We start from the raw sequence: 16,329 nt of genomic DNA, 5'->3' as shown, positions 1-16,329 counted from the left end.
CTAAGGGCCTGAGGAGAAGGCCAAGACAAGAAGTAGACCAGAGATGGTCAAGACTCAGTGAGGAGACTTGAGGAGGTAGGGAGATGAATCACAGAGGAAACCCTTGACTTGAAAAATAAGCAACAAATAACACCAATTAAAACAGAAGGCTCCCATTTCTCAGCTATGACACTGGCAAGGGTTTTTAAAAATTATTATTCTAAGGGACATGTGAAACTGTTAGGTGAAAAGCTGGTAGGCTGACAAGGGCTGATCCCACTCATCTGTCTTAATGTTGCCAAAAGTGGGACTGCCAGACATCAACTACCCACTGAAGCTCTGCAGTAGGAGGGTTACAGCCCCACCGGTGAAGTATCATTATGGAGAGACTGAACCTGAACCCGATCGAGCCTCTAGACCTACGTGCCCATTCATAGCTAATGCGAGGCTGAGAAGAAATTTAAATGATGCCCAGTGAGTCAGCCGGCCAAAGCCAGAAGTGAGACATTCTGTTGGACAAATGACCTGGAAAATGATCAGATTGTTTCTAACAAATCACTGGCGTGGAAAAACCAGAAGAGGAGGCAAACTGCTAAGATTACAAAAGAATTAAGAGTCACATTATTTGAAAGCAGAGAGTAGAGCAAATGAAACCTAAAGGCACTTCTGAGACAATCAGGAAAAATTATAGATTGGTTTTCAGGCAACATAAAGAGATTATTGCTAATCTTTTGGGTGTAATATGGTGTTACATGTGTGTGTTTAAGCTTTGATCACTTATTTCTTAGAATGAACACTTGAATATTTATAAGTGAAATTATATGATATCTGAGATTTGTTCTCAGTACTCCAGATTTTTTTTTAAGTGTTCAGAGGCCAAATGAAACACAAAATAGAATCTGGGTAAATGCTGGAAATAAATGACAAGCACTGGAAGACCATCACCTTCTTTTCAACACTCTTGTGAATGTTTGCGATATTTTCATAAAGATAGAAAGAAATGGCTCCTCTGGATTGGCAAAGGTGTGGAGAATTTTCAATTTCAGATTTGTGTTATCCATCTTACTTATCAGTTTCCTTTGGTTTTATCTTCTATTTCTCTCTTCTTTATGTTCTTATTTTCCTTAATATGCTTAAGCATATTTATAATAAGGTTTAAAGTCCTTCTCTGCTAATTCCATCAATTCTCCATTATCTGCACCATTTCTGAGTCTGTGTCTGTGACTGAACTATCTCTTGGTGGTGTGGCACATTTTCTTTCACCATTGCTTATCTAGTAAAATTTGAGTGGATATTGGACATTATGACTATTATGTTATTGAATGTCCAGATTTTTTTTTTTTTTGCGGGGGCAGGGGGGTGGCTTCCTTTAAATAGTATTGCAGGGTTTTCTTTTTGGCAGGCAGTTAAATTATTTTTTAGTCAGATTGATATTTTTGAGTCTTGCTGTTAAGTGTTTAGTAGACAGGTTTACTCTTGGGCTGTTTTTATCTATGACTAATGCACAAACTTTCTGAGTTCTTTTCTGAATGTCTTGTACATTCAGTGAGTTCTCTCCACTTGAGTGGTTGGGACTATGTGATCTCTAGAAATGGTTAACCTTACAAATCCCCTAATATTGCTCTTTCCCTGACTTTGGAGAGTTGGTCATATGTATGCACAATATAATTTCCCTCACAGAGACTCAAGGACATTGAAGGAAAACTCTAAAAGACCTTTTTTTTTTTTTTTTTTCCTGTGTGGTTTATTCTACTCCAGTACTCTGCTCCATAAAATTTGGCTTCCTTGACCTCTCTGAATTCCAATTCCTAATGCTCAAGTCAATTAAACATCTATGACTTGCTTGGATTCCCCCTCTCTCTGCTGTGGTCCAGAAAGTGCCTCCCAGTGGAAATCTGGGGCCATGGTGGCAGTCACCTCATTTGTTTTCCCTGTCTCAAAATCATGCACTGACAATGCCATTCACCATTGCAATAAAAAGAGTTAAATATCTAGGAATAAACTTACCTAGGGAGACAAAATAACTGTACACAGAAAATTATAAGACACCAATGAAAGAAATCGAAGATGACATAAACAGATGGAGAGATATTCCATGTTCCTGGGTAGGAAGAATCAATATTGTGAAAATGACTATACTACCAAATACAATCTACAGATTCAACATGATCCCTATCAAATTACCAATGGCATTTTTCACAGAACTAAAACAAAAAATTTCACAGTTCATATGGAAACACAGAAGACCCCATATAGCCAAAGCAGTCTTGAGAAAGAAGAATGGAGGTGGAGGAATCAACCTTCCTGACTTCAGATTCTACTACAAAGCTACAGTCATCAAGACAGTATGGTACTGGCACAAAAACAGAAATACAGACCAATGGAACAAGATAGAAAGCCCAGAAATAAACCATGCACCTATGGGTACCTTGTTTTTGACAAAGGAGGCAAGAGTATACAACGGGACAAGACAGCCTCTTCAATAAATGGTGCTGGGAAAACTGGACAGCTACATGTAAAAGAATGAAGTTAGAACACTTCCTAACACCATACACAAAGATAAATTCAAAATGTATTAAAGACCTAAATGTAAGACCAGAAACTATAAGACTCTTAGAGGAAAACATAGGCAGAACACTTGATGACAAAAATCAAAGCAAAATCCTCTATGACCCGCCTCCTAGAGTAACGGAAATAAAAACAAAAGTAAACAAGTGGGACCTGATTAAACTTAAAAGCTTTTGCACAGCAAAGGAAACTATAAGCAAGGTGAAAAGACAACCCTCAGAATGGGAGAAAATAATAACAAATGAAACAACTGACAAAGGATTAATTTCCAAAATATACAAGCAGCTCATACAGCTCAATACCAGAGAAACAAACAACCCAATTGAAAAGTGGGTGAAAGACATAAATAGACATTTCTCCAAAGAAGACATACAGATGGCTAACAAACACATGAAAAGATGATCAACATCACTCATTATTCAGTTCAGTTCAGTCGCTCAGTCGTGTCCGACTCTTTGCGACCCCATGAATTACAGCACGCCAGGCCTCCCTGTCCATCACCAACTCCCAGAGTTCACTCAGACTCACGTCCATCGAGTCAGTGATGCCATCCAGCCATCTCATCCTCTGTCATCCCCTTCTCTTCCTGCCCCCAATCCCTCCCAGCATCAGTCTTTTCCAATGATTCTTTTTTCCAATAAAGTCTTTTCACTCATTATTAGAGAAATGCAAATCAAAACTACAATGAGATATCACCTCACACCAGTCAGAAAGGCCATCATCAAAAATCTACAAACAATAAATGCTGGAGAGGGTGTGGAGAAAAGGGAAGGCTCTTGCACTGTTGGTGGGAATGTAAATTGTTGGTGGGAATGTAAATTCCAGCCACCACGGAAGACAATATGGAGATTCCTTTAAAAACTAGGAATAACACTACCATATGACCCAGCAGTCCCACTCCCTGGCATATACCCTGAGGAAACCAAAATTGAAAGACACATGTATCCCATTGATCATTGCAGCGCTATTTACAATAGCTAGGACATGGAAGCCACCTAGATGTTTATTGACAGATGGATGGATAAAGAAGTTGTGGTACATATACACAGTGGAATATTACTCAGCCATAAAAAGGAATGCATTTGAGTCAGTTCTGATGAGGTGGATGAATCTAGAACCTATTAGACAGAGTGAAGGAGTCAGAAAGAGAAAGATAAATACTGTATTCTAACACACATATATGAAATCTAGAAAAATAGTACTGAAGAATTTATTTACAGGGCAGCAATGGAGAAACAGACATAGAGAATAGACTTTGGACATGGGGAGAGTGTGAGATGTATGGAGAGAGTAACATGGAAACTTACATTACCATATGCAAAATAGATAGCCAACGGGAATTTGCTGTATGGCTCAGGAAACTCAAACAGGGGCTCTGTATCAACCTAGAGGGGTGGGATGGGGAGGGAGATGGGAGGGAGGTTCAAAAGGGAGGGGATATATGTATACTTGTGGCTGATTCATGTTGAGGTTTGACAGAGAACAACAAAATTCTGTAAATCAATTATCCTTCAATAAAAGAAAAGAAAAAAAAAAAGAAAACCCATGCACTGACACATTGACTCTGGTCCAGTGTCTGAAAACTGCTGTTTCCAGTATTTTTGTCCCATTTTCTCATTGTTTATGGTGAGTAGGCAGGTTCAGACCTGGTTATACCTTGAGGCTAGAAACAAGTCCAACTTAAAAAAAAAATCATTTAATCAATTTAGAAGCTTCTTCTAGAAAATGAACCAAGGCAGAAATGAGGTCTAGACAATAATAGGTTCAGCACTGCGGGGAGGTGGGAGGGAGGTTCAAGAGGGAGGGGAGGCATGTATATGTATGGCTGAGTCACTTTGTTGTACAGCAGGAACTAACGCAACTAGTAAAGCAACTAAACGCCAATAAGAAAAATCATGAACGGTGTTTTATGGCCAGAATGAGGGCCCCTGAAGCGAAGAAGTGACCATGACTCATTATTTCTTCATTATCTTTGCAGGAAGGAAAAACAAGTGCAAACAGCCAGCAATAAACCAGAATAGGAGAGGGAACCAGTTTCTTTAGGCCTGAAAGACTTTTAAAGGAATTCGATCCTTAGAATGAATAATGAACAAGCTCCCTGGTTAAAAACAAAAACAGAAACAGGTGTATCCTTGTTCCCAGCCACAGACCAACAGTAAGTCCAGAGGACCTGATCTGCTGCCGCTAAGTCGCTTCAGTCGTGTCCAACTCTGTGCAACCCCACAGACGGCAGCCCACCAGGCTCCCCTGTCCCTGGGATTCTCCAGGCAAGAACACTGGAGTGGGGTTGCCATTTCCTTCTCCAATGCATGAAAGTGAAAAGTGAAAGTGAAGTCGCTCAGTCGTTTCCGACCCTTAGCAACCCCATGGACTGCAGCCCACCAGGCTCCTCCGTCCATGGGATTTTCCAGGCAGGAGTACTGGAGTGGGGTGCCATTGCCTTCTCCGCCTGATCTACTAGCCACACATAATAGTAATTGGATTCAATACATTGTAAACTTGCATTGATTTCCCTGGCACACACAGACAGCTTCTAATTTCTTATAACAGTACTTGAGTGGAGAGGTGTTGGTACGAAAACACTTTTATTAAGAGTGTGAATTCAAAACAAATGAGCCTGTTCAAGAGCAGTCAACAGGGGCAGAGAGGATGAGCGGTGATATCCCACACATTTTCTATTTAGGAAACTCTCCCCCATCCTCTCTCTCTCTCTCTCCCTCTCTCCCTCTAAGTCCTCAGGTCCAGGGCAATCCAGGCTTCTCTAAGAGCCGGGGGTGTGGTGGATGTGGCAGAGATCACTTCAGATCTTCCAGGATGGAAGTGGGGTTTTCTAGAATGCAGTTCAGCCCAGAAGGACACTGGCCAACTGCTGCCACTCAGTCAATGGATGTAGCTGTTTCTCCAGCACTCTGAGCCAACCTCCTCACGGATTTGCATTTTAACACGAAGAATCAAGTATCTTCCCCGATGCAAGGTTCAGGTCAACTTCACAGAGGTCATGTGTTGTGCGTTTCTTCCCTTCACACGGGATGTGTGTGTATTAATATAACTCAGGAGGCAAGAGCAGCAATAGAAAATATTTGCTGCAGAGCAATGATGAGTTATTGTCGTTTAGTCCCTAAGCGGTGTCCGACTCTTTGTGACCCCACAGACTGTAGCCAGCCAGGCTCTACAGGATTCTCTAGGCAAGAATACTGGAGCCAATTGCCATTTCCTTTTCCAGGGAATCTTCTCCAAATCAGAGATCAAACCCTTGTCCCCTGCATCGGCAGGTGGATTCTTCACCACTGAACCCCCAGGGAAGCCCAAGAAGGCTGGTAAGAGCACTTAAAGGTCCAAAGTTTGCATAGAAGACTGAAAGGAGCTTCAGTCAAGCTCCTATCTATAGGCAGCCCTTCATTTTGACAAAACCGAGCTATAAAGCCGCAGGTAATGGGATTCGAACCAGACGCCTGCAGGCAATTTTCAAAAACCTACCATACATTCAGATCTCTGAGTATAAAATGTTTTTTTTATAAAATAGGATGGCAGTTTTGTTCCTTTAAGCCACTGTAAGCACGGTGGGAGACGTAGCTTGAGAGTGACATTAAGCAAGGGGACGGCGCAGCAGCAAGGAAGCTGGCTGGAATCTAGCGCTCAGGCTGGCGTTGGCGGGCTGTCTGCCTCTGAATAGAATCAAAGCACCCAGCAAAGTTCATTCTGGGTTTGGCTCCAGTTTTGAGCTCCGTAGGGCTGTCAGACCAGAGCGTCCATGTGAGAATTTGGGGGGCTCATCAATGCGACGCACGCCTCCCCAGCATCCTTCCCTTCTCCCCTTCCTTCTTCCTCCACAAGTGCTTATGGTGCGGCCAGGGATGCAGTGGTGAGCAGAGCTCAGAGTCTCATAGGGCAGGCAGAGGTCAAGGAAGCAATCACATTAAAGATGATTGTTGAACTGAGCTTCCCCTATGGCTCAGTGGGTGAAGAATCTACCTGCAGTACAGGAGATGCTGGAGAGATGGGTTCGATCCCTGGGTCGGGAAGATCCCCTAGAGAAGGAAATGGCAATCCACTCCAGGATTCTTTAAAGGAACCGAGCAAGCCAGGATGGAAGAGCATCCCTAAGACATGCTGGGGAAGAAGCTCACTGGGGGCTGCGCAGGAGGGAGACGACGGAGGGAGCCGAAAGAGGGGACCACCCTCCCTGCTGTGTGTGTGCCTCCTCCCCAGGAGGCATCAGGGAACTGAAAGCAGCTTCCAGGTGTGATTTTTCGGGTCTCAGATGTGACCTTCCTGTTCATCTTTAACTCAAAGAGATTTCTTCTATGGTGTGGTCCTGTGCAGGCTGACAAGATGTTGTTCTGGGTCTCCCGAGCCTGTCCAGATAAGGGGATTCTGGCTGCTTATCAGGGTGACCCAAGCACCTTGAGGAGGGGCTGTGCCAGACACCGAGTACATATTTGTGGGCTGACTTCAAGACAGCCCTTACAGCTCCTACATTTTTTACGGAGTAACTTATTTTGTATGCAGCTCCTACAGGGACATTTTAAAAGATTCACAAGCTGTCGTCGCATGCTCCAAAATGCTCTAAAGAATCAGAGTACACGAAATCCACCTCTTTAAAATATTTTAGAGCTGTGATAAACAAAGAATTTTTATGTTAAAGAAACAAGGGTGATAGGTTTATCCTCAGGAACTAAAAGAAAAAACTGATATTTCCCCAAATTATAGGCTTTTGAATCACCTTACAGTTACTCCTTTGGGTGTATAGGAAACATAAATCAAAGGTACTTTTGGAAGACTTAAAAAAATACCATCATGTGTAACCAGGAAAGAGAAGCTATGATCTGAATTCCCTCTCAAATAATCTCTCTAAAACGTTGAGCAAATATCCATGTATTTTGAATTTTCTCTTTTGGAGGCAAAGAAAACGTTATTCTTTTTCTTAAGCTTTGGGTATTTCTGTAAGGATATTATACTCAGTGTTTTTTTCCTCGTGTATTAAATCTTGATCTAACTGATCTGCCATGTTCAGGACGACCCTTATATTGTCATAAACAGGAGGGGAAACTTGAAGATTATGCTTTCCGGTAGCCTCGCTTTAAAATATAAGGTTTTCACATTAGAACTTTGGAGTTCATGTGAAGAAAATGGAAGCTTTTTAAGGAAGAGAGTGCTTTTGAATTTATACCCATACTCTGTTTCTGCGGAGATGCTATCATTAAGTAGAGGGTGCTTGACCTTTGGGGAAATACCACACTGCAAACATTTCTTAGCAAACATTCTGAAAGGGAAGGCCGTGTAGCCAAGAGCTTTCCTGGCAGTTTGATGAGTGCAGCTTGGATTATTGGACTGTTTGGATCATAGGAGAGGGGGCTGGGCTGTGGTGGGTGTGATCGTAGGAGGCTGGCTCTTATCCTCCAGAGAGACTGCTCTTAGTTAGAATACACAATAATAATAATGTCAATGTGTTAGACACTCAGCCGTGTCTGACTCTTTGAGACCCCATGGTGTGTAGCCCGCCAGGCTCCTCTGTCCATGGGATTCTCCAGGCAAGAATACTGGAGTGGGTAGTCATGCCTTCCTCCAGGGGATCTCCCTGACCCAGGGATCGAATATGGGTCTCCCACCTTGCAGGCAGATTCTTTACAGTCTGAGCCACCAGGGAGGCCCCAGTAATGTCAATGTCACTTCCTTAAACTTGAATTCTATGTCATTATCTGGACAGTCACTCTCTGTGCATCTGGACCCCTGTTTGGCCATTTACATCTCATCACTTCTAGCTGCCCTTTTCTTCCAACCGAATGCTTCTCTGGTGACCCAGCTCACTGCCTGCTCCTGCCCCAGGCTTCGGGCCCCAGTTGGGAGAAACCCACCCTTGCTGGCTGGTAGCTGGTGGTGTATAGGATGAGAGCTCAGAGAAAAGGCTTCCTTGCTTATTTTTAAGAGTGAGGAATGTGAGCCAGGCTCATGGAATCTTTTGTTGATAATGGAGGTGCCCTGGAGAGTGTGCAGAATTGGAACTTAGGGTGAATTAGGCACAGGTGGCTGCTTTATTTATTCTTTTCTGGTAGGTCAGTTCAGTTCAGTCTCTCAGTCATGTCCGACTCTTTGCAACCCCATGGACTGCAGCACACCAGGCTTCCCTGTCCATCACTAACTCCTGGAGATTGCTCAAACTCATGTCCATCGAGTCAGTGATGCCATCCAACCATCTCATCTTCTGTCGTCCCCTTCTCCTGCCTTCAATCTTTCCCAGCATCAGGGACTCTTTTCCAATGAGTTAGTTCTTTGCATCACGTGGCCAAAGTATTGGAGTTTCAGCTTCAGCATCAGTCCTTCCAATGAATGTTCTGGACTGATTTCCTTTAGGACTGACTGGTTGGATCTCCTTGCAGTCCAAGGGACTCTCAAGAGTCTTTTCCAACACCACAGTTCAAAAGCATCAATTCTTTCATGTTCAGCTTTCTTTATAGTCCAACTCTTACATCCTGATCTGGTAGACCACAACTCATCTGGTAGGTCATTTTTATTAAAATGCATTTTCCATTCAACTTAAAAACTGGCTAAACTCATAAACCTTCAACTTACTGCTGTATGTCAATTATATCTCAATAAAGCTGAAGAAGAAACACAGTTTGCTCTATTTTTATAATTTTTATTTACTTTTGGCTGCTCTGGGTCTTTCTGCAGTTGCAGCAAGCGGGAGCTACTCTTGGTTACTGTGCGTGGCTTCTCGTGTTGCAGAGCACTGGCTGCACTGGCTTCAGTATTTGTGTCTCTTGGGCTTGGTTGCTCCAAGGCAGGTGGAATCTTCCCAGACCAGGGCTCGAACCCGTGTTCCTTGTATTGGCAGGCAGATGCTTAGCCACTGAACCACTAAGGAAGTCCCAGTTTGCTCTCGTCAGGAAGGTTTTACCATATCCCAGGTTGCGCCAGGCACTTTTATTGAAGTTATACTTGAATAGTTTAAAATCGTGTGATACTTGGCTTTGATTCTAATGGTACCAGTGGAAGCAGGTCTGTAATCACAGCTCTTGGCTATACTTTCACAGTGAAGGTTTTAAGCCAGCTTTCATGTCCAATTGACCAAATAATCCATGCTTGCCTGCGGGGAGCGAGCTCCGCCCCCGGCAAAGGTCATGAGGAAGGAGGCTTGGCATACGCAAAGGCGGGATCAAGCCTCAGGAGTCCCCCTGGAAATTCTCGAGCAATCTACCCCCAAAACCAGAGTCTGCCTACTTTCTGCTTTGTGCTTTCACCTACACCTCTGACTTTACGGGGGGCTGTCCCCCACTACCTCTCTGAAAAAAGGGTTAGCTTACAGCTCCAGTTAATAATTCCTGGGTGTGACAGTGTTTCAACCTACAAACTCCCTTGGAAGTCCTCTAGCCTGCCTGAATAGGTTTTTCCGGCCACATGTGATTGCTCAGAGCCTCCAAACTGTGAGAGGCATGAGATGTTCTAAACTGTCTAAATACAGATTCCTTTGAGCAGTTAAAAGATTGATTAGAAATTGTATTGGTGAAGGGTTTTTCACTTGTTGGGCCAATGTTTGCTGCTAAGTCTCCATATCCCTTACCTGCTGTGTCCTGGCAGTGTATTGATTAATATAATTGGTGTAAATAGTAGCTTTAATGTTTGTAACCTGGGACCCTTGAATTAATTCTTTTTCTTGTTATACCCCACCACACCTTTGCTCTGTAGGAATGCAACTTTATCTAATGCTTTTTGGAGGCTGGCGCCTGACCTTTAGAGAAAAAGGCCTCTGGGCCAGAAGATGATGCAAATCACCTAAGCTTTTGCATATGGTAAGTCTGCAGGAAGAAAGCCTAGCTTACTGCATGACTCTACCCCTTCCCCCATTATCCTCTATGCATAACTTAAGGTATAAAAACTATTTTGGAAAATAAAGTGCGGGCCTTGTTCACCGAAACTTGGTCTCACCATGTCATTCTTTCTCTTACCTTCTGGCTGAATTATTCAGCCTCTTTTCTCCACTGAATTTCCTCACTGAGCTATCCTCATTCTATTACTCTTTATATCCTTAATTAACGTTTAATTAAGCAATTGTTTCCTGATCCTCGCCGACGCCGTCCCCGCTTCGAATACCCTGGATCAGCCGGGGCTGGACCCCGGCACTTGCCAGCACATGGTGGAAAAATAGGTTCAGACACGTGTGTGCATGTGCGTGCGGGGCTTCCACTTGGGGCTGCACAGCTGGCACCGGCCCCCAGTTGTCCATCCTCACAGAACGTCTAGTTGGTTTATGGTTACAGGACAACCAGCTAGCCGACAGACTGCTCCCCTTATGGCTGGGGAGGGAGGTGTCACACAGATGCCCCGAAGCTGAGGATCGTGGTGGGGGGGGCAGTGAAGCACGATGGAGTTCTACGGAGTGCAGTTATCAGAAGGTTTTGCTTCCCTTACTAAAAGAGACAGACACCTGGTAGACCGCATGCCCTTTGCCCTCTCCCCCTCTTGCCGCCTGGAAAATGGACCTGGTACCCAGAGATGTGGCACAAAGCCACAGGGTAAGGATGACCGTGCGGGAGGTGGAAGGCCAGTTTTCTGAGCAAGTGCATCAGCCCTGGAATAAGCACTCAGCCTGGGCAACGGGTCAGATGAGATAAATAAACTCAGCTGGTCTCGCCCAGGTTTCTTTGCATTTGGCCCAATGCAGTCCTGGCAGACTGGTAGAATGATGGATGTCATGCATGTGAGACACACGAGATGCAGTTGTGAAAACCTCCAGGCAGGATGTGTGCTGGGCACTGGTGGGCTGCATTTGACCACGGCCAGTGCGTGGGGCCCTCCTGCTATGCGTCCCCCTAATACTTATGAATGCCCTGAATAGGAGAGTCTTTTATATGGACATCACCATGTTTTCATATCCTCTAGGGTAGTGGTTGTTCAACTTTGGGGGATCATGAACATGTATGAGTACTTAATAAAAAAAAATACTCTGGGACTTCACAGGTGGTCCGGTGGCTAAGACTCCATGCTCCCAATGCAGGGGGCCTGGGTTCGATCCCTGGTCAGGGAACTAAATCCCACATGCTGCAACTGAAAAAGATCCCACATGCCACAACCAAGATCCAAGGTCTTGAGTGTCCACCACTAAGATTCGGTGCAGCCAAATGAATAAATTAAAATGAATATTTAAAAAAGCAAGCTCTAGATGTCTTCCTTGGAAGATAAACAGACCAAAGTAAAGAAAAAATTAGCACACCTTTTGAGGGTTTCAGAGAAAGTCCTAAAACGCATCTGAGGGCGCTGGCTACAAGCATTCTGTTCCAACAGCCAAATCAATTTTGATGATCTCCCTCCACAGGCCCACTGTGCTAATTAACAGTATGCAAATTAGGTACTTGTATGATTTTTTTGATTTTGCAAATTGGAGTATTCGTTCTAATCCCTGGATGCCTACTAATTCTAAATTACTCTCATTTCATGAATCATTATCTGCAGCATATAGAATTATGAAAATATCACTGGTGCAGAGCCAGAAATCAAATGGCACAAAAAAGTGTGTGTTCCTACTTGTCACTTCAGTTGTGTCCAACTCTTTTTGACCCTATGGACTGTAGGCTCCTCTGTCCATGGGATTCTCCAGGCAAGCATACTGGAGTGGTTTACCTTCCCTTCTCTAGGGAATCTTCCTGACCCAGGGATCAAACCCACGTCTCTTTTGCCTCCTGCATTGGCAGGAGGGTTCTTTACTACTAGTGCCACCTGGGAACCTGGCACAAGAAGGTCCACAAGGAAAACGGAGCCCTTCCCCGAAGGCAGATGGCCAGGCCCCAGCAACCCGTGCCCATACTTCCCGAGTGGCGTGCCAGGAATGCTTCTTGTGTGAGTTCCATAAACGGGAGATTTTATAGTCACTGTTCAATTTGTTTTCTTTTCAACTTACTAGATCTTGGAGATCCTTTCACATCAATTACTATAGATCTTCCTGTTCCTTTTAGAGGTTGAAGAGTATTCCATCGTGTAAACATACTGTGACTTATTTAACCACCCCGGTATCAGTGGTCATTTCTGTAGAGGAAAATTTTTAAATCACTCTCACTTCAGCAGGCTCATTGCTGTCTCCACATCAGCCATTGAATACATAGAGGGAATATAAACTAATTACATCTCTTTAAGCAAAGGCAATTAAAACAACAAGCGAATTACAAAACCTCTCTCCACTTCTCATTGTCTTCATGTAAAACATGCTGAACTCAGAAATACAATGTTTGCTCTTTACCACGTTCAATCACGCAACTCCCCATTTCTTTCTCTTAGAAAAACATCACCTGGGTATGGCAGGAATGGGGTCCAGCAAGCACCTTGGAGCCAGACTGTCTGGGTTTGAATCTCAGCTCCACACTTCGTAGCTCTGTGACTTTGGGAAAAGTATTTAACCTCTCTGTGCCTCACGTTCTCTGTAAATGTGGGTAACAATTTTACCGATCTCACAGATGTGTCAAGAGGATCAAATGAGTTAAAATCTCTAAAGTTTTAGGGTGGTGACACACAGAGAAAGCGCCGAGTAAGTGTGCGCTCTCACTAGTCTGGGTGGCCTTGGAATAAAATGACGGTCAGTGGCTTCTGCCGTGGCATTGCTGCCCAACGTGAGGAATGCCTGGAGGCTGGCTCCGAAGCCTCTGGACCCCTGGTGCAGGGACCCTCACACACATGCTCACGCACTCAGGCATACTTGTGCACACACAAGAACACTCTGTGCACATAGCCCTGGCATACCTGAGGTCTGCTACATGTCACAAACAGAAAATGGAGTTGCTCTTTACTCGGGTATTAATGTTGGAATGCAAAACCAATTTATTTTTGTTTTGATGGTTTGAGATATACCGTGCCTGGCATCCTGACACTAACCATCAGGACATCGCTACATGTTTTGCACAAACCTAATATTTGAAAAATGATGACTGTCTCCCAGGTCCTGGGAAAAACACATAGATTTCCAAGGTCTGTGTAAATTATTTCTAACTAGGTCAAGTGCCCTGAGTCTCTCAGTACAGATTCAGCACCTTTTCTGACTTGAATTTCTCAACTCATCTGTCACATAGAAAAAGTGATAATTAGAAATATGTAAAGGTGTTTTGAGAAATGACTTGCAGAACTGGAACCTGATTTTCCAAGATTTTTGACACGTAATTGTTTTCCCACTAATTCACCAACTGCACAAAGAATACACATTCGTACGACACTTCCATACACACACGTGAGGTTGCATTTGTATGTTTCAATATTACATGTTGTTAAACTGACTTGTCAGCAGGGATTTTATTATAAGTTTTTCATTCTGCAGATGTGGATCTGAACCAGGCTCAGGGTCAAAAATGAAACTGACAGTTGTCCAGACCTTTTCTCTTCTAGACAAGGAGGACGCTCTGTGAGTCCCCAGAGTTGCTAGGCAGCCTCCTGCCTGCTCCGCTCAGGTGTCAGGTGGCGGCCCAGGGAGGCCTGTGACACCAGGACAGCTCACCCAGGGCTGCGGGTCTTCACTGAGTGTACCCTGGACTGCTAGTCTCCCCTAGGTGTGATCGTCCACACTGTGGGTGTGAACTGATTTTATACTTAGAGTGTAGAAAAACATGCCCGTGTGTGAAAAATAAAGCAAACACTTTTTTTTTTGCCCTAGTGTGAGCTTCAGCTGAGTTGAACATATGTAATGCGAGAAGACCAGTGAACTCAAACAAGTGGAGATAGAACTTTCCAGAAAGAAATCCCAAAGTGGACTCGCCACAATCTTCTATTTGTTTGATTTTTTAAAATCAGTACAATTGCACGCAAGGCTACTCGGACGCTGGTACCTGGCCTCCATTCTCCCAGGGGAATCGGTCGGCAGTGGTCATTGGAAGTTGTTCATTCAAAGGGGCATTCATCCAAGAATGTACAGAGTGTGAGTTGCTTGAGTGTGACCTGGGCGTGGGAGCATCTTGGTTGTCCAGTTTACAGTCTGGACACAACAAGCAAATGCGAAGCTCTAACAGACAGATTCGGGGTTTATTGTGGTAAGGCTGGAGGGCTGGCATGTGGGTTTGCATTTTCTGGGTTCCATGTACAGCAAGACTGTCCTCAAGAGGAGGACAAGCTGACCACCTGGAAAGCATGGTAAAGCCAAAGCACAGCGAGGAGGGTGGTCTCAGTAGAAACGGCCGTGAGAGTAGACAGCCACGGAAACAGTACACCTTGTTTGTCCCTGCTTCGACGGACGATCTGAGTCATGAGAGACGCGTGGGTGTTTGCCCCTGGTGGCTCAGATGGTAAAGCATCTGCCTACAATGTGGGAGACCCGGGTTTGATCCCTGGGTCGGGAAGATCCCCTGGAGAAGGAAATGGCAACCTACTCCAGAATTCTTGCCTGGAAAATCCTATGGGCGGAGGAGTCTGGCAGGCTACAGTCCATGGGGTCGCAAAGAGTCGGACACGACTGAGAGACTTCACTTTCACTTTCATCATCAGCCAGCACTGTACTTTGCCAAGAAAGACATTAAGACAACTACGATGGTTTACTAGGTCCATCAGTTACCAAAACGGCTCTTCAGTTAACATTAAAAAGGGACGGAGGGCTTCATCTCAGCAACAGAAAGGTGTTTGCTTTCTGTAAATCTGGCTTTCATGAAAGCCCTCTGAGCAGCGTCCCTGTTCCTCTCATTTCATGGGGACAGGTGGAAACTTATCAGGGCCAAAAGGGTCTGTGTATTTGGGAGGCCTCCATTCATCCGCAAGGTCAGGGTTAAGTAGGCAGGGGCACGCGTTTCTAGTCCACGTGGACCATGCTGGTGGCCACGTGGGCGATGCGCTGAGGAGGCAGGGCTGGGGTTGCAGGTATAGGGAAAGGTGACGTGGCCAGGATCAAGGTGGAGCCCCGTAGACAGGAGGAGAAATGGGGTGGGGGGTGACTCAGAAACCTCAGTGGTCAATGTAATGATCGTGGGAGTGGGGCGAGGCCCACCCAAGGACATGGAGGATGTCCTTCCAGGTTTCCATACCATCTGCACCAGCTTCTCACCGGCTTTTTTTTTTTTTGGTCTAAAATTTTCAGTGGTATCTTCCATCTTTCTGTTGCTTCCAAACAGAAAGAACTCACTGCTCTCCCCCGACATCCATGTCCATCGCCTGTAGCTTTCCTCCAGGACCATCCCCTCCCCACTTTCTGGTAAAGCTCTTCATCAATGCTTGGGACCCGTCATGACCCGCTATGTTCTCAGAGGCCACTAGCCCCTCTTGGTCTCACTGCTGCTGTCCAATCAGAAGCCACACTGAGTCCATCTTCCCCGTCTGTCACCCACACCCTTCTGCCCCTGACATCCAGGGCCTTTGGGACTCCTGCTTCTCCGCGGCTAATCACACCAACACCTCCTATCCGATCTGTCACCCCTCACTCCAGTCCCCCAAAGCCTTCCCCTCCCTCTGAGCCTAACCTGGCTTCCAGGCTGCTCCTCCCTGACCCCACCTTCTCGATCTGCTCTCTCTGCCCTTTGTAGAGCAGCATACACCCCAGCCTCTCTGAACCTATGCATGCGTGCATAGTCGCTCAGTCATGTCTGACTCTACAACCCTATGGACGCAGGCTCTTCCATCCATGGGGTTCTCCAGCCAAGAATACTGGAGTGGGTTGCCATTTCCTCCTCCTGCGGATCTTCCCGACCCAGGGATCAGACTCAAGTTTCCCATGTCTCCTGCACTGCAGGCAGACTCTTTACCCGCTGAGTCATTGGGGAAGCCCTCACTACTCCCAAACTGTGCCTCATCAGAGGCCTTCCAGGCTGTCCCGGTCTACACTCACTC

This window comes from Bos mutus, chromosome 3, assembly GCF_027580195.1.
Source record: "Bos mutus isolate GX-2022 chromosome 3, NWIPB_WYAK_1.1, whole genome shotgun sequence".
Lineage (NCBI taxonomy): Eukaryota > Metazoa > Chordata > Mammalia > Artiodactyla > Bovidae > Bos > Bos mutus.
The sequence above is the reverse complement of the archived record's forward strand: the minus strand, read 5'-3'. Positions refer to the sequence as shown.